Raw genomic sequence first — 19116 nt, forward strand, 5'->3', positions numbered from 1 at the left:
AGAGAAGTAACATATTTATAATTATAATGTAAATAACTATCTTAGAGTTTTTTGTTCTTTCTTGTTAGTCTCTTAGGAAAATCCATTCAATTTATTGACTGATTATGTAATTGTCTTTCTATTGCCATTTCTTATTTATTTCCTTTGAATCTTTTGTATTTAACCATGTTTATCTATTTGTGACTCTTAGCTGACTGTGGTGTAAATTCATTTAGAATCCTGATGTTGCTATTTACCAATATAAGTTTCCTCACTTCAAAAATAATTTGCATATAATTAGCAATTAGTCAACAATTGCTTAGTGCATTTGTAAACTATCAGCTATCACAAGATGGTGTAAGAAAATAATGCAAGTCATTGATAACTCAATTGCTTCATATAATAGAAGTATGTAAAATCAGAGTAATAACAGTAATGAAACAGAACAACAGCAAGAACAGCATGAGTACTCAACAAGGCAGGGTCAGAAATGTCTGAATCCATCTTCACTGCAGCTGAGTATATTCCTGGGCAATGGTCATATCTTCCATTATCTACATCTTTGGTTCTATTAAGATACTGTTTTTCTGAAGATGTGAGAGGGCATAAGTTTTATCTCTACATAACTAAAGGTTTATAGACTATGTCCCTATTTATCTCTCTGATAAATTAATGTGTAATACAGTTTTAATTATAGTAACTAACTATTATTTTTGTAGAATATTTAAGAAACAGTATGTCCTTGAAACTGCAGTTAGGACCAAATTCTTAAAATATTATATTTGATTTTTTTGTTCATATGACTATCATAAAGATTAATTTATAAGCTGAAGCCATAAGCAATCAACACCAACTGACGGTGAAACAAACATAACAATATACTGTAACACATGTTATGTGAATGTGGTCTCTCTTTTTTCTCTCTGAAAAGATTCTATTGTGTTGTTCTCTATTTTCAGAATGCAGTTGAATGTGTGTAACAGAAACCATGGAAAGCAAAATTTTAGATGAGATGAGACTACTTTACTCATAGCCTGTATATTATTTCCTAAATTTTAGATTTGATAATCCCTATTTTAAAGGAGAATTTCTACAAATGGTAATTATTTTATATTTGGATTACGTTTGCTTTCTAAAAATACTACATTAGAGAAAATGTTAAATCTGATCTATCCTATTTTTTCTTTGTAATTGAAATGAAAATTTAAAAATAGATCTAGCCAGTAAACCTGGGTTCATGGGCACTTACACAATACCAGGTGGGAATCCCTCCTTCTCCCCTCATGGTGCCCATCTGCTGGTACCCATCTGCCTTTGTAAAGAGGGGTATGTTAAAGTGTAAAGGAATATCAATGTCTGTAAATTGCTTAGAAAGCAAGACTGAGATTCCCCAAGGTGATGGTATAATTTACTTGAAGTGAAACTTCATTTAAAGTAAAACTACATTCTGATATCTAAAATGCATTGTGTTCTTTAAATTGCATTTTCGGTTTATACAGAGCTACTTTTCTTGGAACAGAGTTTACTTCTGAAATCAGATTGCATTCTACTCTATTTCTGCTCAACAGATCACGCTTATGCTCAAATGAAATCATTCTATTTTTTTTTTCTACACAGAGAAAGGCTTGATATGGCCAGCTTTGTCTGACTAGTGTTCGATTCACATTCACTCATGTATCAGCAGCTTCTTCATACAGGAAGGCTATTTCAATAGCAGCCACAGTGTTAAGTTAGAACTGTTAGAGGCTGCACATTGATTGTATCGCCCATCAGAGAGTGCTAGAAATGCTCTCTGCGGGAAAAAATGCCTTGTAGAAATATCATTGAACACTTAATGGGTGCCCTTGGGTCCTATGTAGTAGGTACTATTATTGAGAAAGACTGCAATGCAGTAAGTACTTTTTTGGAGGTTTATATGTAAATTCCATGTATACCCTACACAGTCATAATACCATGAGAGATCAGCTATTGTTACATGAAATTAATATTGTTCCAGGAGACTATTACTAAAATATTAGCTGTAATACAAGACAAATACACTTAGATTCTGATTTTCGATCATTTGTGACTTTAGTGAGGTAATGGGTCAATGAAATATCGGATAGAATATGGAGAAACTAGAAGCAAAGTTTACTGGATAGAGACTAAAACTCATTCTTCAGAAGTTGTGTAGGAGACTGTTCTGACTAGAAGACTTGAGGTAAATTGGCATAAGCTGGAGAAAATGACACAATGGCTTCCTCTGGTAGAGGCTTTGAGCCAATGCACTTATTTGTGAATCCAATTTATCAAATTCATCTCTTAAATTATATAGCCTGCTTTTCCTGAGTAGCTCAAATTGTTTTACAGACATTATCTCATTTGTCCTCATAAAGAGATGGGAAGTTACTATTGAGTGAATACTTCATGGAGAGAATATGTTAATGAATGTAAATTTAGAGTGAGTGTTTTTAATCCCTACTGTATTACCCACTGGGTTCCTGACAATGATAAGTTAAACTCTACTAGTCTTATTTTCTTTATCTAAACCAAGGAGAAATATTCAGACATTTCACTTAATATCATGGGGAGTATTATAAGAAGTCATGCAGACTCTCAAGACAATTCTTGAAATGATTGAAAGTAAAAGGCTTCTTCTAAATTTTAATAAACTTAAAGCTACATGAAATTGTGATTTGTTTTTTAATCAATTGCTTTACACGGTTAGGTATACTTGTTTATCATGGTAATTTCATTTACAAAAATTTATTATTGAAATATTTATTGGATTTTGAACATTTACCAGGAATTTATCTGTGGTGGGAGTTACTGAAGAGAATAATATGGTTATGATATGTATGGGAGTTCTAATCTAACCAGAGGAAAAGTTATGAAAAGAATATTCTACAACAGGACATCTTGACAATTCTGGCCACTACTGTGAAGAAAAAACTTAAGAATTAGAGATGAAAAGAGAATTGATTTTACTTCTGTGAAATGAAACTACTCATATTTGAACAATGATGGAAGAGGAGTTTCTAGCAAAATTCTAAGGGACCCCTTTAGTAGCTTAGGGGGAACTTTACTAACAGAGCCAAAGATTTTAAGCCTTGTGAACACAAATGACACATTTACTGTGCTCTTGATCTATAAAGATAATTGTGATTTTGGGGGAAAAAAAGAAAGAAAAAGAAAAAAAGAGAAAGGAACTGAGCATTTGTTAAATCCATGGAATATATACCAAAACTGGATGCACTAAAGAAGTAACTCACAAAGTATGAGGGGTTTTAAGTTTATCTGTATCCTACATTCCAGGTTTCATTTAAAGTTTAGGTTTCATTTTTTGCTTCCACATAGATTTAATAGTGGCATTCTCTTAGATAATAGCAAAGCCATGAAGATCATTTGATTGTGACCATCCTGGGTAATAAAGAGAGTGAGGATCAAATTAGTAACATTTAAAGAATACTAACAAATCAGCCCATGTAGATAAAAGAAGAGAAGATAAATAAGAACCAAAAGTGTTATTAAATTCTCTTGTGAAGTCGAAGAAATTTAATCAGGACCACAACTCATTTTGCAGGTAGGGGATTTAACTGATATTTGGAAAGGAAAATTATGAATTCACATTTACTTTGATATTCTTCAGGATTTATAGATAGAAAGTATCTGTTTTGTAATAACAGAAATTTCATTAATAGAAAGAATACTTAGGGGGTGGTCACAACTAGAACCTGTTATGGCACAATGTTAATGTCACACGTTGTTTTAAATGAAAACAGTAATGTCACATGGTAATGGGGATTAATTACCCTATCTCTAGGACCTGTGTGTTGGTTGGTTGTTTTTTTGGTGGTGTTGGTTAACACCATATTTAATGTCAGCTAATTTGTACAAAGGTCCTCCCCAATTTAATCTTCTGAGATATATATATATATATATATATATATATATATATATATATATATCATTTTAACATTTCAGAATATTTCATAATGCGTTATGTTTTTATATTTTAATCTCTTTTACGTTGAAAAGAAACACGTTTATTTGAGTATTTCAGTGTTAATGATTTAAATTGTTGGAGGAGGCTGCAAGAGCAGTAAGAATGACAATGACAGGAGTTGGATGATTCACCAGCTGTCTCTGTAGGGCATGAGATGGAAACAATGTGATTCACTAACCATTCAATTTATTTGTAGTCTTCCTGTTCATTAGCCCATGAATAGTATTAACTGGTTAAAACAATGATTCAGAATTTTCTTATCAGTGTTCATTCAGCAGAAAAATCTTGAAGTCCCATTGTTTATTTTTCTTTTTTTTTCCTTTGCATCAATGATAAATTAGAAAAAAAGTAATTAAATACTGTTGGCAATAACTTGCTTGCTGTACCTTGAAAGAATAATGTAACTCATTATAGAAAGCTTGATGGCCATGCTTATTTTCATTCTTCCTCTTTGGTACTGATAAAGGCACATGAAGATGAACATCCACTTAGATCATTTTACCAGTGGAAGGAATTGCAGCTAACTCTATCTTGTAGTCTGCAATAAGGTAACTAGGTTAAAAGTATGATTTGAATGGAGGTGAAATAATTGAATCCTCGATATGAGTTAAGTGCTATAAAACACAGTATAGATGAAGTAAACTTTGCTGACATCTTCCTTATACATTTGCTAGTATTCCTACTGAGGAATAATGCACTTTTAACTTTCTAAAATTGTTACATTCTTTTACTAAGTCGCAGCATTATATTCCACTAAAAATAAGTATTCAATCAGTACTCAAAACTAGTTTGAACAACTCATTTTAAAAGTGATGCTTTAAATATAAACAAGAAATACAACAAAGCTTTTCAGCTTTTTCAAAGAAAGAAAAATGGAAAAAGATGGGCTAAAGAAAGCAAAAGCAAGCCGGGCAGTGGTGGCGCATGCCTTTAATCCCAGCACTCGGGAGGCAGAGCCAGGTGGATCTCTGTGAGTTCGAGGCCAGCCTGGGCTACCAAGTGAGTTCCAGGAAAAGGCACAAAGCTACACAGAGAAACCCTGTCTCGAAAAACCAAAAAAAAAAAAAAAAAAGAAAGCAAAAGCAAAAGAACAGAGGGAACAAAACCCACTGCTCCACAGAGGATGCTACTCAGCCTGGGGGTTTACTTTAGTTTGTTTGACAATTAACAAAAACACATTCTACTAATAAGTAACATGTAAGATGGAGTTCTGGTTTTGCTGGGTAAAAGTAACATGAGTGAGAACAAAGGCACTCAGTTCTTTGGACTATGGAATTCTGATGTTAGAGGCCACATGGTTTTTTTAAGTACAGGAAACCTGACTAGAAACACTTAAATGAGGAACTAAACATCTTTGCAGGACTATTCACTGCAAAGAAAACACACATTTAGCCCTCTCTCTATTACACAGGGTTTTTAATAAGTCATTTAATTTGTTGACAATGTTATATGTAATTTGATTGGTCTTTTAGAGACACTCTAATTAAAAATTAAACGGCTCAGGTCTGATTGCAGAGTTCCACTGACATGCTGTGTGGGAATTCTCACTTTCATGACTCTGAGGGGTTGGTGCTGTATTAAGAGGATCTGGCATCTCCACAATATAGCTTAGTAGTAGCGTTACCTGCAAGCTATTAATTTAGCAGATATCCAATGAAAGCATTAGAGAAAACCTTCAGTCTTCTAAGATAAAAAGCAAATCCTAGATTTTAGAAAACTAGTAATTATTTTAGTATATTCCTAATACATGAAGTAACTAAAAAAGATCTGAAAAAATATTCATTTGCAATTAAGTGTCTTAAATGTTTTATCAGAATTTAAAATGGAAATGTAGAGCATCAATGCAAAGTTTTCTTTTACTTCATCATTACCTTGAGTATAGTATGTTCACTGAATACAGTGTCTAGTAAGTTTTTGAATGAGACTCCACAAATAAGCACTTACAGTTATAAAATTTAAGCCAAACATATCATGATTAAAAGGAGCAGTTGAAGGTGACTTGACAAGGGATATATGGCATTATATTACAGTTAGGTATTGTTAAGGTTTTAGTCTTACGTACCTATGTCTTAATTTCCTTTTTCTTCAGATTTATAGTGTCATAGACAGTTGTGTCATTCAGCTTCTAAGTCTTATGATACTTTAATAAAGGTTCAAAATGTGTGAAACTATTTCAAATCCATAGACAAGTAAGTAGCAATGAAAGAGAGCTAAATACCTATTTTTTTTTCATATTCATGAAAATGGAAGTCAAATAATCCTATGTTTGACTTTATCCACCAGGTTAACCACTTGCCAACAGTGATTCACTTGAACTTGAATTACTTTACTTTAAAATGACAAAGTCTTGCAGATGGGTTAATATGCCCTGAGATGTGTTTGTGTCACTGGAGAAAAATAGTTGTCTGAGTCATAAGTCATAACATATTGGGAAGTAGTCAGACATTTCAGGGGAAGAATATTGCAGAGTCCATGTTAATCTATAAATGGAGAATTCAAAGACTAGTTGGATACTTGTCTATATAATAGCTATAACTTCAGGCTTTCAGCTATAAAATATCAACGTATAAGGTTTAAATACCTACTTCTTATACCATTTAAGATCAATTTCTTGATTTCAAAATATATCCGTTCTTTATGAAACTGGCATGTTTTGGATATTTCCTGTGAACTCTGTTGTTTCTGAGAGAAGCTAGCCTCCTGCCTCACATGTTTCTGTAGGCAGTAGGGAGAATAAAAATGATTGAAGATTCCACAGAATTTCCTACACCCACTGTGTTTGAAAATAATGTTTACAGTGTCTAATTTAACTGGTTATGAATAGAGGCTTTGGAGTACTGCTTTTGGGGGTTGATTCTGTACTCTTTATTAACTATGGAGCTTTGAGGAATTTATTAACCTTTCCAGGCTTCTTCAGTTTTATCTTAAAACAACAGACATCACAATAACACTAGTTAGTTAGTCTGTTTTGTTGTAGAAAAGGCCAGTTTAAAATGTAATACTATATATAAAGCTCCTAGCACAATGCCTATCAGGTAGTGAGCCTTCAAAAAACATCAATGCTATTGTTAAAATTATATTAATTCTCTTGAAAAACTTTGTCTTTGCATTTCCATAACATCAATTATTTCTTTGGCAGATATGTACCATAGCAAAGTAACATCTGAAAGTATTTTTCATTTAATTTATTTATGGGAAAAATATAAAACTGTGTTATTATGCTGGGAGGTATCCCAGTAGAGGACTATTTGTGAAGTACACTCAAAGTCACCAGTTGCATCTCCAGTACCCAGAATAGAAAGACAAAACCAACTAGTATTTATGCAAGACATGTGACAATCAACAAAAAAAGAGGCACATTAATCTAGTAAGTAAAGAAATGGTCTTGACATTCAAGGATGGGGAAAAAAAAAAAAAAACTGCCATGGAAGAGAAATGTGGGTGAGAGATAAAGATACTAAATAGAGGGAGCAGGTCTAAAAATGCACACAAATAAAAAAAATGTTTAATATGTTCCTAAATCACCTAGGAAACCCACATGCTTACCAACATCTAGGAGAAAACCAGGCCTGTGTGACTTAAAGCATAAATGCTTTTAGAGTTCTTTAACAAGCAAAAAAAAAAAAAAAAAAAAAAAATACCAAAACTTTTCAAAAGTAACCCAATGTTCCAGGAGGCTTGAGAAAATTGATGCCTTAAAGTTCACTCGCCTGTCAAGCAAGAGAAATGTACAGCATGCACCATGATCAAATGAGCCAACTTGGCACAAGTTACCAGTGGTTCTGAGATGCTTGAAGAAGAGCTTAGAACCTTGCGTCTAGACAATACTCTTCAAACTCATATGGGAAGCTGTCAAAAACTGGTGAGCATAACTCTGAAATGTCTGACCTAGAAACTCTGATGCCTGTAGTCTTCGATTTCACAAGCCTTCTGGAACATCGGAATTCTAATAAAGCTGAGCCTGAAGCTACAGGCCTATATTTCCAGCTCATTAAGGGGCCGAGCTGGGAAAATTGCAGTTTATAGAACTTTCCTTGGTTATAAGGGCAGTTCAAGGTTGGCCTAGACAACTAAGTAACACCCTGTATCCCAGGGTAAAGGGAGAATGATAAATTTCTAACTACCCTTAGAAGCTGGATTCTAAACTGCCTGCAATAGATATCAGTTATGTGAGAACACACATAATTAAAAATAATTAGATTTCTTACCTAAACAAGATGTTAAATAAATGATGATGTTTTACATGGAACGTGTTAATGGCAGTATCAAGTTAGTGAGATCTAGAACCAAACCAGAGGAAGGCCACTGGGAATGTCCAGTTATTGTATTAAGTTAATTGAGGTGGGAAGACCTCTGACTCACCTGAGGTGGCACTGTTGTCTAGCTGGGATCCTCAACAGCATGAAGCAGAGAAAGTGAGCAGAGTACAAACATTCCAGATTTGGGATGCGATGTGTGATCAGCTGTTGCTGCTTTGACTTCTATTGGTGGTCTGTACCCTTGAATTATGAGCAATAATAACCCCTTTACTCTTGAAGTTGCCTTTGCCAGGGGTCCTCATTCTATCAACAGGAAAATATACTAAGATAGTTGGTATAATACATGTATGAAAATGCAAAAAAGAAAGGAGAAATGATTTGATTATAATCTATACCTATTGGATAGAGAGAGTTTAAGGATAAATAAAGAATGCCATGTATAACAGGGCATCCTTTTTCATCACTGAAAGTAATGAAATATAGTTTGGTGGACTGAGAAGATGGAATTGGTAGCTGGGAGATTCCTAGAAATTTTGGGTTTGAACACACAGACTGTTAAATTAATGAGATATCTAAGTTAAATGATACAGTATTAAAAGGATAAAGATGATGGCATTTTGGTGAGGTGTTGGTCACAGACTTGGTATATATATATATATATGTATATATATATGTGTGTGTGTGTGTGTGTGTGTATGGAATGATGAAATAGTAGAAAACAATATGTAATTACACTCGATTCTCTCTTGGCAAAACATAAACCAATATATAATAGATTGAGTACAAGTTGATTTCTCCCTTTTCAAATTGTTTTAGAAAAGAAATGTGATACAGCTCTTTCCCCAGTGAGTAGCTAGTACTTAAAAGAAATTCCACCAATAGTGATCATGCTTACTTCTCAGCAACTTTGAATAAGCTCTTGGAATTTCAACTGCTAGCAAAATATAAACAGAAACAGAATTTGTTGGGAGCTTTTCATTACTTTGTTCTGTACTATTTTGAGTTTGTTTCATGTATTTATTTCAAAATTTATATTTAATACTAATTTAAAACTATGCTAAATTTATTAAAATATATCTATTTTATTTATCTTTTTGAAGCACATGTATAATAAATATCTGAATTTCATGACAAATGTGTACATAAATTCAGAAAAATTACTTTGGGTGAAATCACAAGATTTGGAAGCATTTTCATTTTCTATGTATAAATAAGCAATGATGTAAGTGCATTGTATCATTAAAATGTTTTGGTAATATACTCATAACTAACTGTGCATATTAGGAAAGACATCAGAATAGAGATGAATATATTTTGTTGTTGTTGTTTTGTTTTGTTTTTCAAGACAGAGTTTCTCTGTGTAGCTTTGGAGCCTGTCCTGGAACTCACTCTGTAGCCCAGGCTGGCCTCGAACTCACAGAGATCTCCCTGGCTCTGCCTCCCAAGTGCTGGGATTAAAGGCGTGCACCACTACCGCCCGTCAAGATGTATATTTTTGTAGGACATAGTCAAGATGACACAAATATGCAGAAGTTCAGGGATGACGATTAAAATTACTGATGAACCCTTGTCAAGATAAGAAACATAAGAACACGACTAAATAACACTTATATGCACATTGATTTTATTCAACTATAAAACCTAAATTAATACTTTTCTCTGAACAGAGCATTTTAAGATATTTTCATTAAATTATCTTTACTTTTTAAACATATATATTGAAAAGCAAGTATTGCAAACTCATAGTAATCTCACAATATTTAGAATATGGTTTAATTTTCTACTTTTAGTCTTTATATTTATATATAAATACAATTAAATATTTCCAATCTTGAAATTTGATGGATGTACATTAGTCACTGTTAGAATATTGAATGCACATTGTAAACTATTAACCTATTTCAATTCTTAAGTGTTTCTATAAGAAATAATGTGGGAATTAACTTTATGCTGAAAAAGATAAGTATAAAATATGATACATATGAAAAAATTTAGATAATTTATTTCAGAATAATTTTTATGTCCTTTAAAATATCACAACACATTTTTTTTCACACAGTGGCCTTAATGTTGAGGCATGAATACTTGTATTTATTCTGGGTCTTAACATTTTGACAAATTAGTTTTAGGTATTTATTTTTTAAATACATTTTCTATTTGAAATTACATAATTGTCCTATTAAATTGGTACATTTTTGAAAAAAGTACATAGTTATATTACCTTTAATATTATAAGTTATAATTTATTAAATTAATAATGTAAACATTTTTCTCATTAAAAGGCATTATGTAGCTTGCTATATATAACAAAATAGTTTCTGTACATATAATATAGGTATAAATTATATAAAAATGGAACTTCAAATAAGATGTATTTTTAGAATGAATTATGTTAACTCAACTTACAAAACTGAGACTATTATAATACTTTTTAAAAATATCTCTTTCCATTAAATCTACCTTTTATTTTAGTTTATTGATTTTGAAATGATGGTCCAAGCACTGGTGCAGAAAGTTCTACAAAAAGTCACAAGGGACAGCTAAAAATACTTATTTCTACATCTCATCAATAAAATCTTTAGTGGTTGAAATTTGGGAATCGGTATTTTTAATAAGTTCCCCAGGTAATTGTGATCATTTTAAACAGCGTTCAGAACCAATGACCTGGATTACCTGAGACACTCAGTCCGTGTCTCTTCTGGTTTGTATGTTTTACATCCGTTCCTCTTCCATCCTCCATATCCAAATAAAACCCATTGCATTCGGGTTTGAACTAAAGCCATTCTTACATTCTGCCTCATGGGATCCAATTTTAATCCTGCAATTTAACATTGAATACTGCAGCTTTTTACAGACGTGTTCACTTTGCACTTTGTCTAAAGACGTGGATACAGGATAGGACTAAATGCCTGAGAAGCAAGCTGTCTACAAGATGCTGAATTCTTTCAACATCCTTGACTTTCATGAAGGCAATGTGATCATTCCTTAATTAAAAGCAATCCTATATGATGATGTATAGAAATGTGCAGATTATTTGTGAAAGCTCCATATAACTATGCTGTATGATATTATCATGGTTTAATTTAATCTGGATGCTATACACTACAGAAAGAGCACAGTCTCTGTGCTGGTTTGAATATGAATGGCTCCCACAGACTGATTATATATATGAATACTTGCTGTCTAGGGAGTGGAGCTGTTTAAAAGAAGGATTAGGAAGTATGGCCTTGTTAGAGGAAGTGTGTCACTGAGGATGGGCTTTTAGCTTTTAAATGTTCATGTCAAGCCCAGTCTCTCTTTGCTGTGGATGTTACTCTGTATGCTGTGAATGTGTTGCTCTGATTGGTTGATAAACAAAATGCCGATTGGCAAGTAGCCAGGAAGGAAGTATAGGCAGGATAAGCAGACAAGGAGAATTGGGGGAAGGCTAGAAGGCTGAGTCAGTAGACCCAGCCTGCCCTTCAGGGAGCAGCATGTAACAGCACACAGGTGAAGCCACGGAACATGTGGCAACATATAGATTAACAGAAATGGGCTGAGTTTAAATCTAAGAGCTAGTCAGTGGTGGACTTGAGCTAATGGCCAAGCAGCTTTAATTAATATAAGCTTCTGATTGATTGTTTTATAAGCAGCTGTGGGGTCCATGGGGTTGGACAGGACCAGAGAAAACTTCAGCTACATCTCTTTCATTCTTTCTCTGTCTGTAACTGCCTATCTCTGTCTGTCTGTCTCTCTCTTTCTGTGTCTCCATCTCTCTGTCTCCCTGTCTCTCTGTCTCTCTCAGCCTTTCTCTCTCTCTCTCTCTCTCTCTCTCTCTCTCTCTCTCTCTCTCTCTCTCTCTCTCTCTCTCTCTCTCTGTCTCCCTCTGCCTGTGGACCAGGTAATAGTTGTTAGCTAATGTTCAGTGCCATGTGCAACGCCGAGCTCCCTGCCATAATGATTATGAACTAAGCCTTTGAAACTGTAAGCAAGGCCCCACATAAATACTTCATCTGTAAGAGTTGCCTTGATCATGGTCATAGTATCTCTTCACAATAACAGAATAGGTAAAAGACATTCCTGTAGAGGAGATTGGTAGCAATGAAAGAAAACATTGGATGGGATATCAGAAATGATAACAGACATATAATATTTGAAGAAGAGAAAACTGTCCATGAAATTTCTTTGGGTGGTTGCTTTGGTTGGATTTAATACTTGAGGTTGATCTCAGGGCCTTAGTACTGAGCTATATCCCTAGAAATGTTTACATTTTATGTGGAGACAAAGTATCACTAAGAGAGGACTAGTTTACTTTAGATAATGGTTTCAGAGGGAATGTAGTACATCATAGTGGGCTGAGGAAAGTCATGGTGGAATTCATGGCGCTGGGAAGGTATGAGAAACCCCTCACATCAGGTACCTATTTATTGCCAACAAACTTGGATTTTAAAGTGTTCAAAGAGCTGGACTGGGTGACTTACTTTTGCCTCTGGGTCTTCTATCACCCAACCACCCCGGGCTTACCGCTCCACTACAGTCTAGGAAGTGAGTGTTCCAACCAGAAGCCACAAAGCACTTTTCTCACCTCCACTACTACCACCTGTTCAAAGATACCTAAGTTTTAGAGATGTAAGTCTTATCCTCACTGCAGAAGGCACATGGATGGTTTAACATGGAGAAATTTCTGTCACTCTGTTTGTTTGAGGCCAATATTCTCTGCAATTGCCAGTAAGTTTTTAAAACAAGAAACACTTGCTGCACATTCTATGTTCTCTCATGCAGTTGTTGACATTATTTCAATGGGACATTATATCACAGATTAGAAAGAATAATAGACATTATTATGAATAATCATATTGTGAATAATAGACATCTATATGAAAGATAAATGGGAAGTCCTAATAATGATCACTAAATTATTCCTTTATATGCTATTATTTGTTAGTATCTTAAATAAAATACTGAATGTAATCATCTCCTTCCTTCCGTGAATTTGTTATTGTTCTCTCACTGACATGTAAATGATAAAATAAACATCTTCAGAGCCATAAATTACCCAGATAGTAAACCTATAGAAGCCAATCCCTGAGTACTTACCTCTTCAATTTTTCAAGGTGTTATATTTAACTTTAAATAAAAAAGTACAAATTCATTTACTGAAACTTTAAACAATCATTAGTATGAATATGTTAAAATAAATGAATAAATAGTGTTATTATGAATTTAATACACATATAGAAATACATAATATTATGACACATTTTACACATGTGTTACAAGCTCCTTGCCCAAGGACAGATAGTTTCTGAAATGCTGGAGGCTACTATTTATGGGAGATAACAAACCACATGTATTTCACTCCCCTAAACAAGTTTGTTTGACCCATCTGCACCGGAAGTGCTTGATTATGTGTGGGCAGGGGTATGTAGACAGGTTATAGAATATATGCTTTACCATGATTGGAATGCAGTGAATTGTGGGCTTTTCTTCTTGAGCTGCTGCAAACTGTGATTCTGGCCCATTTCCCAGGAACCTGGGTATGGACCTGGACAGAGATCATCCATCTGGCCAGTATTTAATTAAAGCTTGCTTCACATTTGGCTTTAAACTGTGGTAGTGGTCTTAATCTTGATCAGTGGGATTAACATTTTCTGTATAGTACCATAGCATTTTCTTTTCCAATATATAATATGGATCCAAGAATCTGTTTGCCCTAAGCAATGGTGTGTGTGTGTGTGTGTGTGTGTGTGTGTGTGTGTGTGTGTGTATGTGTGTGTGTGTTTGTGTATGTGTGTACTCACATATATGAAAGAAAAAAATCCTTTTCCTTTTTTTCTGACCTACTACCTGGTAGGGAATAAATCAGGGCCAGACAACACCACACTACAAAGTGGGAACGTGTTTCATTGCATTTTTCTCTTTTCAATTTCTCATAGAACTTCATCAAAGCTAATGGGACTACGGAGGAGATTTATATCACAGACTGTGTCTGTCTTGTCTGTCCTCTGCATGTGAGAAAATGCACATCCATCTGCCTTCCCTAAAGACCAGCAGTACTGGGAACTCATGACAGACATTACACCTTTCTAAAAGACTATTTTGTTAAATGAAGGCTCTTTCTTCCTATGCTATTCTCTAATAATGAGTAGTGATCATTAAAATAGTTCCTGTAAAGTGTTCTTTAATTTTGTCATTATAATGGATGGACTAGAGAGGGAGATATCTTGAGTACATCATGACTACTTTTCTAATTGAGACTGGCTTTTTGGCCATGGATGAAGTTCCTGCTTCAATATTCCATCTTCATTTCAATAATTGGATGTGATGATACTTCTTTGTACATTCTAAATCCAGAAATGCTAGTTTTATCTAATAATTTGTGCATCCATCAACTCTGGTTACAATTAAAAAAAAAAACAGCTCCTGTAGATATCCCCATACAAAATAGAAGATTGAAATGAAAACATGAACTTCTGTCTTATAATCACTTCAAACGAGGAGGTCATCAAAGTTAGCATCAGTTGTCACCTGGACACGCAGAAAGGAAGAGGAGACTCAACTGAAGCATTGCTTCCATGAGAGTGTCCCTTGAGCATATCTGTAAAGAATGTTCTCTACTGCTAATTGAGGTAGGAGGGCCCTGTCCACTGCAGGTGGTACTATTCATAGGCAGGTGGATCTGGGAACTGTAAGAAAGACAGCTGAGCCTAAGCCTGAAAAACAAGCCAGTAACTCGTGTACCTCAATGGTCTCTCTCTAATTCAGTTCCTGCTTTGAGCTTCTGCCTTGACTTTCCTAGATGATGCACAAATACCAGAAAGATGAAATGAGCTCTTTTCCCCTCAAGTTGCTTTTGGTTATGGTGTTTATCGTAGCGACAGACAGCAAATTATAATAGAGGCCTATACATTAGTAACTGTGCTGTAAATGAAGCTTTTCTTCCCCCTTTCCTCTTCCTCCTTTTTATTATTTTTTCCTGTCTACTCTATTTATTTTTTTTCTCCTTTTCTTTAAGACTTGGCTCAAGCTCTGTATCTCAGATTGGCCTTGATATTAAGACTGTGATCTGTTTGCCTCAGATCTCTTGTACTGGCTTTCAGTAGGTGGGTTTGGTTTGCTTGTTTGTTTTCTGATAAGGTCTCTATCTCAGGCTGGCTTCAAATTCTCTGTGTAGCAGAGGGCAGAAGATGTCTTTGATCTTCTGGTCTTCCTGCCTTCATCTCCCCACCTCTGAGTGCTAAATCTTATCTCACCACTTCCAGGTTATGTGATGTAGGGATTGAATTCATGGCCTCATTTAAGCTTTCTGACTTCTGAGTTATATACCTGATCTTAATTTTTATTTTTTAAAATTTAAAATCAGAATTGTTATTTCTATCTTAGGGTAAAGATTAGAATGCGATTTTTACTTATTTATTGATTGATTGATTTTTGATTAAAGAACTCTTTAGTGTTCATCTAATATCTCTGTAATGAGGAATTTGCTTGGAAATACTCTTTTAAAATACAGTATAAAATTTAAAAATACACTTATCAAGGAAAGATTTCTAAATAATATATACTTTCCATATGTATATGTATGAATGTACATAGTTGGCATAAATCTATATCTCATAAATGAAGCAGGCCAACCCACTTGTTTGGGAGCCTATGGAGAAGCCTTGGCATGTGCCAATATGCAGGTGAAGTGGTCTCAAACTGAGGGAGGCTATGCTGAAATAATTTCTGACTAAATGTGATTTCTGTAGTTGATATTAAAAATGGACAATCACAAGATAGTCCTCCTGTGTACATAGGCACTATACAACAGCCCAAATGTAGATGGCTGCAAAGAAAAAGGCCAGGTAGTCTAATAACCAATGTTCAGATCAGTTTGTCACTTTCCAACAGAATTCAGAATATATTCAAGTGGAGCCAAAAACAGATTAATAAACCCAGCAATTAAAAGTGAGGTCAGAGGGTGAATAAGACAAATAAAATGTTCACAGAAGATTAGATGGTTTCTTAGGAAGGTAACTTGCTATGAAAGTGAGTTAATCAGTAAGGGGATCAGACATGTCACTCATTCTTATGTAGAAGGAAAGCAGAGATAATCAGTGGAGTATAAAAATTGCTACTTCAAAATACCGAAAAAAAAATGCAGAGCTGGTTTCTTAAATGCCTGATCAATAATACAATTAATATTAGAACAACACAGTGATCTTTGGTACTGTCTTAATTTTTTTAAAATATTTATCTTGGTCATACTTGATTATTGCTTTCAGCAAACATGTAATTTTGTACACGAATCTAGTTAAGAAATACTTTACATCCTTTATGTATTAGGAAGACACCGAACACTTTTTAAATTTATTTTAAGCAGATTTATAGTCACCATAGAATGTGTTTCATGGTGAGTTTATTAACACAGAAAACTACAAATTTGATAATTTTATCCTTCATAGTTACTTGTATTTCAGAAAGTGACAATGTGGTTTCACTTAACACCAAACACTTTGGGGCTTTTCAAGTTTTAATTTCAAGAAATTCTAAAGGTAAAGATATTTAACAGTGGAAATTCTCTTACTTATTATATGAATATATTTAGTTGCAATTACTACTGAGAACAAAACACACAGTTTATCCTGGCTATTTTACTGTGTTTATTTTGTAGCACAAACATGGGCCCTACACCCACATGTTATTGGAGGACAGCATGATGATTTGAGGTTTCTCCTACCATGTATATCCTAGGATGCCAGTTTTACCAACTAAGGTATCTCACCAGCCTCAAAGGCATAGTTTCTTAGCATTATTTCATATAATTTTTATTTTATAGATGATAAAATACAGTGGGAATCTTTACTTTTGTATACAAATATTGAAGCTTCATAAATAAGAAAAAGTCACATTCTATTTTTTTAAATATGACTAAACTTAAATTTCCATCTTAGATAGAAAAAAATTGACTTTATTCATTGTCTTCCTAAATATTTTTAACCTAAATATCAAAAATATCTAAACATTTTTTTCAAGAATGACTAAATTTTTAGAAGTCCTTGTCTAATACAATAGTGTACTCACTTGAATGGATAAAAATAAAAATTAGAACAGAACAAAATTCAAAAGTAAATCAAGCCTTAACACACCAAATATATCCAAGTTTTGGGGAAGTTACACAGGCCCAGGAAGGTTTAGTCTTGAATTGCATCCCTAAGACAAGCTGGTACCACAGGGAACTCTCTTGCTTTGCCCACTAGGAGTACACAGCCTGTCTGTGCCTGTTCTGTCTACTCTTGGATCCCCTGTTGCTCTCTCGTGCTCTCTCTCTCTCTGACTTCCAGTCAGAGCCAAAAACACACTGGTCCTAATTAAACCAAGGGGACTGACATTCTCTCCTAGGTACTTAGGATGCTGTACCAAGAGCATTCTTAGACTATATCAGCCAGGGAGCAAGCCTCCACTTCCCTTTTCTGGGATTTCTCTCTACCTTTGTTTGTAAGCAATAAGAATGACACAAAATCAAACCTAGATTCCCTGAAGTAGAAAATAGCTCTTTTCTTATGATGGGTGAATGCCTTTCAGGGATGTAATTCTTAAGCCATCACAGCACTACATTTAAATATCATACATAGTTTTCAAATTATTTTCTTGTTTCACACAAATCATTGCAGTGAGTAGAAGTTTTGGAATCTTTGTTCAGGCATCAAATCTCCCTTTTTGTGTCTTTACGGTGATTTTTTAAAAAAAAAACTAGCCAATCAACTTAATAGGAAGTAAGTACTCGAATCAGACAGATATAATTGTGTGTTTAAATTATTAGCTGTGTGACTTCAGCAAGATAGTTTGACTTTGTAAGTCTTAGTTTAATCTTGGGTAAAATGTGAGCAGTTGTAACGGCTGTCACAACTGCCAATTTGTAATGACATTTGTCATTTTGTAAATGAGCAGAAGATGTTAAGTATGTAGAAAGCTGACAGGCTTATTCTCAGTCCTCAGTGAAAGTCAATAACACTAAGAAGATTTTACAGAAATGACTTTGCAACCTTAAAAGTACCGGGAAATTAATATTTTCAACATTAAGAAACATTTTGATATTTGTTTCTTCTTATCTTAGAATTATTGGAAAATACAGTGAATTAATTCACTTGTTCTTGAACTGAAACTGAAACCCACTTTTAAAAGCATGGATTTAAAAGTAAGAATGTTTTAGTCCCTTTTTATACAAAGTGGTATTAGTTCTATTCTGTGTGAAATTTATTTTCTCAGAAATACTACTGCAGAATGGAAATGATGTCAATTTACTTGCTTCTTTAGCCATTAAATTGATTTCATTTAAAAATCACAAAGTATATAGGAAGAATCTGAAGAATAGGCCTGAGAAGTCTAAGTCAGTTTGCTCTTATCTCACTTTAGTTCCTTTTCTGTCTGATTTTCCTTTTCTCCCCTCATCTATTATCACTATTTCTTACATGTGCTGCTGACTTAAGCCTGTATTTCAACTTTGCCTGAACTCTCTGCCTAAACTGATCGAGTATAGAGCTCAAATGATGTATGAAGTGGGCCTTGAAGTATAAGTAAGAGTTTGTCAGGCTGAGTGCAAATAAATAATGCCTTAGTCTGTGCCAGCAGAGAGAAGGGAAAGTGTCTCTTCTGAATGGGAGGAGTGTGAGCTGAGAGTAGTTGACTGGGAAAAGACCACCCTTGATGGATGGAAGGAAAGCTGGTTTCCATTGTGAAAGTGGCTTCTTATTCATTATCTTGGCTTATATTATAATTGATGATTGGCTGAATACTTTGTTTGCTTGATATATTGTGTTTAATCACGTTTGTTTGTTTTTTAAATTTTGGCTCTTTTATTGTATAGAAGCCTGCCATAGGAAAGTGGATTGTAGGACAATGTGACCTGGCAAGGAAGAAAGGCAGCTAAGCTTG

Source organism: Peromyscus eremicus, chromosome 9 (genome assembly GCF_949786415.1).
Source record: "Peromyscus eremicus chromosome 9, PerEre_H2_v1, whole genome shotgun sequence".
Lineage (NCBI taxonomy): Eukaryota > Metazoa > Chordata > Mammalia > Rodentia > Cricetidae > Peromyscus > Peromyscus eremicus.